Raw genomic sequence first — 7,223 nt, 5'->3', positions numbered from 1 at the left:
TTCACTTTTTAATGGTTAGATCTGCTGTCAATTCTTGGAAATGACTGGTAATTGGTCAGGAGGGAAAAACTCCCATCAGCCATCAGCACCTCCAACTTCCCCTCTCTCCTCAGCTGCCTTAAAGGTAAAGCTACCCCATGACACTCAGTTTGTACTTTTAATAAATACTTCCAAGCAGGTTGAAGGACAATGTGATTTAAGTAAGTACACTTTGTGCCAATCATGAAATCATTTTTTGTCCTAACAGAATTTTGTTAACTGTTCTGTTGGGTTACTGTGATCTAAGAGCACTGCCTGCTTATATTTCATCCAGCAACTTTGTTTTCCTGCTGTTTTTTCTCTACCTTGAATATGCAGTTCTCAGTTAAATCATCATACAGAAGAAGTTAACATGGGAGAAGCTATGTTATCTTTATTATCTGAGGGTGAAGTATATATGACAGCATAGATGTATTCCTGCAACTAACTGAGATTCTGCTCAACTTATTTTTTTAGTTTTAGATGTCACTTTAACAAGCTCTCTTGCTTTACCAACTTTTTGTTGTGACTTGATGAAGGTTTTCTTTCTAATCAGATCTACCTGCTTGCTTTCTCTTTTAACGTAAGCTGTGTTGAAAGTAAGTTTCCCACACATCTGGACAAATAATCTTTATCCTCAGTCCTTAAATACACCTGTATGTTCTTTCCCTCTAATGTAATTGTGAATTTTGTATAAGTAAAAATTAAAAAAATGTTGTTTCAATATTTACATTATTTCCCCAATGAATCCTCTTTGTATATATGTAGTCTACTAATGTTTATAATGTAACTTTACAAGCAGTAGCACAAGTCCGGGTAATACTTAACATATGGAATCTCAGGAGATCCTTCATTCTTGGCAACTGATATTGTATCTGCTTCTGAGAGCTTTAGTCTGTGTTTTACTTTTTATCTGTTAGCTTACCTATGAAAAGATTAGCTTCTATAATCTTTTCAATTCACTATATCTTGTATGTAGATAGCTGAAGAATTCCTGTCAGTAAACAAGGACTCAGCATGTCAAATGGTGGTGAATTAAATAGACTTCAGACTTGTCTGTCATTTTGAAGGTCATGATAGCATGGAAATTTAGAAAATGAAGAATCTAGTTGCATCTTCCTCCTTAGTAGTACTAAAGATTGTGAGGGGGACTTTTTGGGTGTGTTTTGTTTTGTTTTGTGTTTTGTTTTTTTTTGGTTTTGTGGTTTTTTTTAATGTAGAGTAATATTGCTTCAAAAATCTCCTGGGCTTTAATGGATAAGCTGTTGCAACTAGTTGCCACTGATGTGAACAACCTTCACCACAAATTTAACGATTACAAAATTGTTGCATTGTTGCATTTATTGATAGATTCCTAGCTGATTATGAAACTATTTTTTTCTTTTGTTTTTCCTCACTACAAAGAAGGTTCTGATTGGTTAAATAATAGTAAGAATCTAACTAGGAATACTCAATTATAAATGAATATTTTAGACAATTATCTGGCTGATGCAATTTGGAATAGCCTTCAGGCTTATTTATGTTGCATATTTCAAAGAGACAGATATGTTGGAATGCTGAAGATGACTAAAACTCCATTAATCCTTGCAGAGTTACACGGTCTGAAGGTTAGGAGGCTATGAGTCTTAGGCTTACAACATTCATGGAATTTTCTTCTTTGCCTATTCAATAAAGCGAAGAAAGTTCCAGAACCCTTTTTTTCTAGGCATATCAATTTTACAAATTTTTCCTATTAACCATTGCTTTTGACTGAAGTTATTTGAACCTTGTATTCTATCTTTTTTCTTCTGGTTGCTTTAATTTGGAGAAAATGATAAGAAATGAGTTCATTACTGTAATGGCTTTTGCTATACCTGTATTGTTAAATTGTTGTGATAGCATGCTCCTGGGCACTGGGTCACTTTTAACAGTCATTTATATGGTTTACAAAAAAACACTTTCACAAGCAACTTTCAGGCATGATTCAGGAAAGAGCATAAGGCAGGGACATTTCCAACAGAAAAACTGAATGAAGTCACACAGTTTGGAAAGTTACTACTGTCAGGTGGCATGATAAATGTGCAGAAATATGGCAGAATTAGGGTGATTTTTACCTACCAAAGAAAATCTTGTAAGAATGTTCTTTGTGAAGATGAGAGCACTTATTTTTAATATAACCATTTTCATCTATGACCATCACTTCTTTTGATTTCATATTGTTTAAAAGCCCAACAAATCCAATATATTCTCTTTTCTATGTAGTTTCTTAACTACTGTAGATTCAATTTTTAATATATTTTTAAAGTGGACCTATGATCTGTAGGATTAAGATGTCAAACATATTCACAAATGTCCGTTTTATCTGGCTGATACTTTTATTGTCAGAAAAACTGTTGTTTGCTTCTGTATTCCTAAATGGATGGTAAGGGTCAATTTGAAGAGTGGGATTTGAACTGCATGAGTGAAACAAAAACAATTACATCCTCACAGACTCATTATATTTTCATCATAAGATTAAGTTTTCATAAATTATGCAAATTTTTTATTGGGCACATGTGTTACATGTCAGTCACTCTTCTATGATTTTAATACTCAGAGTTACAGTATTATGTACTATAATATACATTTTGTTTACAGCTGGCAATATTTCTAATGCAGTATCCTTTTATCTATGGCATTTTTAAATGCTCTCAAAGTCCTTGAAATTAATGGGAAAATGCAGTAATCACGCTGATCAGAACTCTTTCCAAACCAAAGGAAATGTCTCCAGTACACAAATAATAAAATTTGCGTACCATCTGTAGTACAAATGCTCTAACAAGGAGTCTTTTGTTCATTTGGAGTGTCTGTTATGATAAATGATCATTATTTGCCCAGATCATTTAAGATCTATGCTAAAATTTAAATTTCTTGCTCCCCAAGCACATACACATCCAATTTGAAACAAAAGTGCAGAAATGAAGAATCTGCACAGAAATCCATGTGCAAAGAAAGACTATTGGATTCTGCAGTTGTCCTCCAGTTTAAACAACTCAGCTTGATTAGCTAGTAAAATATTAGTTATACTAGATTATAGGAACTGAGTACTGTTTTGCTAATTAAGAGATTCAATTAAGAAGATTTGTTCAGCTGTAGCTTGCAGATATGTCTTATTTTCAGGGAGACAATTGTTAAATGTCACACAATTAAATTTCGTTGAATCTCTAGTATCCATATTCAACATCTTTGTTAAGATATATAATTTCCTATAGGTGTTTCTACTTAAATACAGCACCATAAGAAAGAAGAAAATTATTTTTCTTCCTTTAAGGACAATTGATGCTTTGTTCTGTAGGTAAAATAACTATTTATGAATTAAAGTAAATTAGCCCATCAAAAACAGTCCCCTCTGCCCTTAAAAAACACATTATAAATGGAAGAAATATATGGGTTTTTTGGGGCAGGGTTTCAGTTTTCTTACCTTAGCTGAATTTTGTTCTAAGAAAGGAAAGTCAGCAGTGAGTAAGTGCTGACAAAACTCTGAAGGCCTGAAGTGAGTTTTTGACAGTAAGACCAAAATGAAGCATAAGAGGGAAGGACACACAGTATGATGTCAAGTACATCTCAGTATATGCAGGCTACACCTTCTTTCCTTTGAAGTCATCTCTTTCTCAAACTCTTTTTCTTATGAGAATTTGGAAAATAGCTGAATTGTGACTTTCGATGTTTTGTAGTAAAAAGCTGGTGGAAAAGTAGAAAAAAATGATAGATTAGAATTCTGGTTGGGAAACTCTTACCCATGATGTTGACTACTAAAGATGTAATTCTTTCAAGTCTCTGAGGCACATTTACATGTAGGTCAACTAATAAACTTTATTTGATTTTAGTGTTATTCTTTATAAATTCCAAAATCTCCAGAGCCCCTGAAATAGAACTGTTTTGTTGAACAAATAAAAATATTTTTAGGGGGATTTAGAGATGAAAAATCCCATATTAAATAGATCTTAAAAATATGTTCTCACAAAGCTAGAAGAAATATTTACTTTCTCTTAAATTCTGTCTGAATTTAAAACGTCCAAATTTATTTATTTTTTTTTAAACTAACTGCACATTACCTCAATTCAGCTGCTGGTGCAGGCATGAAGAAATGTAGTCACTTACAAGTCCAAGTCCAAATATAAACAATAAGGAGTCAAATGTTCTGGTTTGAAAGACAGGTGCAGGCCAAGGAAGGTGGGAACTTCCACTGGAATGGAGAATATGACTCCCCTCCCTCTGAATTATTGTAACTTTGAAAGTAACAGTTCTGTACTAGCATGTATGTGTATAGCAAGGCAAAGAAACAACAACGGCAGCAACAATGGACAAAAAAGCAGAAAACCCAATGAAGTCTCCGCCCGCTCTCCGAGAGCTTCCCTCAGTGCAGTTCCGGGCACGGCCGGCAGGGGCGCTGCTGGCTCCCGGCAGGCAGCACGGGTGTGGTGATTCCGCCGCGCCGGCAGGGGGCGCTGTGGCGCGAGCTCGGGGAGCTCACAGTAATGGCGGCCTGGCCGAGAGTGGAAGGGATGGAAAAAGGGCTTTGCTTCACAGACCCCAGGACTGGGCAGTCTTGGTGCCCCAGCAGGACTCTCGGAAGCAGCAGGCTGGAACGGCAGGGAGGGGCATAGTCCCAGAGTGGCAGATGGGATGTATCAGGAACTCCCGAGCTGTAGCTGGAACTGGGACTGGCAGGCAGGGGCTGAAGGGCTCCAGTGTGGGAAACAGCCCCTGAGCAGTGGCACGGGCGCGGGGCGGACCAGCAGCAGCAGCCCGCCTTCTAATGCAGGGAGAGGCTCCCTGGAAGGGGGGAAGGGCTGGTTTCCCTTGAGCGGAAAGGCTTCCCCTGAGGCACCCGAGCAAGATGTGAAGAGTCCTTTGGTAGGAAAGGTGTTAAAGACAGCCCAGCGCAAAGGCCCTCTCAGGAGCAGAGCTCCACTCACAGTAGAAGAAAGGCAGCAGGAGAAGGAATCCTGCAAGGTTGATGAATCTCTCCGCAGCGACTGCAGCCTCATTCCCCTCCGAATGTTGACAGCACAAGAGAGCAAGAAGCTGCCCCAGCACCGTTTTTCCCAGCCCAATTCTTGCAGTATCTCTGCCCCTCCAAGGGAAACCCTCAGATGAGTGCAGCCAAGCGCTTTCCTTCCCCGAGTGTGGCAACTTATTTTGCCCCTTAAGCACCGGGTCGTTATTTTCTCCTCAGGACATATGAGAGAGTATTCCCTAAGAGAAAGAAACAAAAGGAAGAATCTTAAACCCTGACAATAAAAATTAGTGGTATCCTGGGAAAAATATTTCTACTCTCAAAGTTCAAGAAGAATAATCAGAAAAGTATTCCTTGATACTAATATGTTGCCTGCTCTCAGAATATTAGAGTGAAACTTTATTATATTGGACTGGACAACTGGCTTCTTCTACAAGATGATTTGGAGTCAGTTGTAAAAGGGAAAAAAGAAATGGGGAAAAAAATGGGGAAAAAAGAAGTTCATGCTGTTAAAAGCCAAACCAGGGGCATAAAGCAGGAGTTTACAATAGAAAAATAATTTCAAAAATTGTTTTGTTCCAACTCACTTAGGAACAGCTTGTTCATAATTAAAAGTGTTTCTGAGGAATATTTTTAAAGCACGGAGATTTATTATTTTAATGCTAACAAGTTTTCAATGAATCAGGATATTTTTCTACAGTACAGTATCCATACGGATTATACAGTGGAAAGGAAGCTGATTGGGATGTAGTTCTATTCCATAAGTGTCACTTTTTGTAATATGTGTATTTTTTATATAATTTGCGTGTATAGTGCACAAAGCTAACTCGAGCACAATGCATAAAACTTGGGGAACTGAAGGATTGCCACAATGACAGAGAGCTCAGGACTGTTTGCAGAAGGACAAAGGGCGCCAGGAGAGAGAAAAATCCACTCAGAGGAGATGAGCCACTAATGGTTCAGTGATCAGCACGTGATAAGGATTTGGTTGACTGGTTGACCATGCATCTTAATGTTGGTCTCCCGAAAGAAAAAAAAAAACACTCAGACTTCATCCCTTTCTGGGAAAATCTCAGAAAAATTCTACGTCTCAAGGACTGCTTCCTGAAAATCCCCTTCCCAGAAACCTCTTCAGCAGTTGAACATCTAAATTCTGAATATGTAACAACACATCACAGAGAAAAAAACTGAGACTGCATGGCCTCAGGCTGAAAAAACTGTATAAAACTCGGCACCCCAACAGACGGTTGGTGAACTTGGGGGAATTAGTGCGGCAGAGACTCGTTCAGGGCTCACCCAGCACCGACCCCGGGCTCAACATTTGCCTTTAATTGTGGCTGTCCCCAAATCTATTTTTGCAAATTTATCAATAAAAATTATTGATAAAATTTAATTGATTTATTTTTAACACTTTTAGTTTAGACTTTTTACATTTGAAACTAATGCTGACTCTCATTATTAGGTTGCTGCCTTTTGAACCAGGTTTTACAGGTTGGAGAAAGACCACTTTTACCTTACAAAGATGTTCTGTTAATTACACTTCATGGTTTGGTCAAGGATTTCCACAGTCCAATGAATTGTATTCCCATACTATAATAAAATGTGTAAAAATGCTGAAATAATACTCCCAAAAGAAAATAAACTCAGTGTTGTATACAGTGCTAATATTAGCATATTATTTCCCATACTTTCTTGTCCTTGTGTAATTCATTTATGATTTATTTTGCCAATGTCATCCTCTCTCTATCTTGATTTGATATAGTCTGTGGCCTTCAAGTTACAGGAAAATCCCCCAGGAGAATTGGCACACCAAGATTCATGTCAGAGAACTCACAAATGTGACTCAGTGCAGTAACTTCAGTACTAAACTCCTTTTAGAGTTGAGATTCCACCAAGTGTAACTTGGAAGACAGAAAAAAAAGAGAAGAAAAAAAGGAGAAAAGATAGAAGATGTGCAAAGAAGAGTATTGTTTTGGAACAGAATTTAATTTATTTAAACGTATCAAGTGAAGAAATCTGTGAATTAATATTCTAATATTATTCTCAGTATTATGAAAGTCAGGAAGAAGAAAATACATAAATAAACTGTGGAAATAAATAAACTCTGGAGTAGTCCATGCAGATAAATAGTGTTGAAAATGGGTAGATAATACCAAGTTTGTAAAATTCTCTGTGAAAGCTGCACAACAAACTTATTTTACTGGTGATTAACAGAATTCTCATATAT

General features: G+C 37.1%; 1 long non-coding RNA gene across 1 annotated transcript; it reads left to right on the top strand.

Annotated features, from left to right (window-relative positions):
• The first annotated feature begins 111 nt into the window (after positions 1 to 111).
• On the top strand, positions 112 to 6,945 carry LOC107198516. Its single transcript, XR_001519027.1, has 2 exons — positions 112 to 200; positions 5,810 to 6,945. It is a non-coding gene; the product is annotated as an uncharacterized LOC107198516 (long non-coding RNA).
• Positions 6,946 to 7,223: the final 278 nt, after the last annotated feature.

This window comes from Parus major, chromosome Z (genome assembly GCF_001522545.3).
Source record: "Parus major isolate Abel chromosome Z, Parus_major1.1, whole genome shotgun sequence".
NCBI classification, from domain to species: domain Eukaryota; kingdom Metazoa; phylum Chordata; class Aves; order Passeriformes; family Paridae; genus Parus; species Parus major.
The sequence above is the reverse complement of the archived record's forward strand: the minus strand, read 5'-3'. Positions and strand labels throughout refer to the sequence as shown.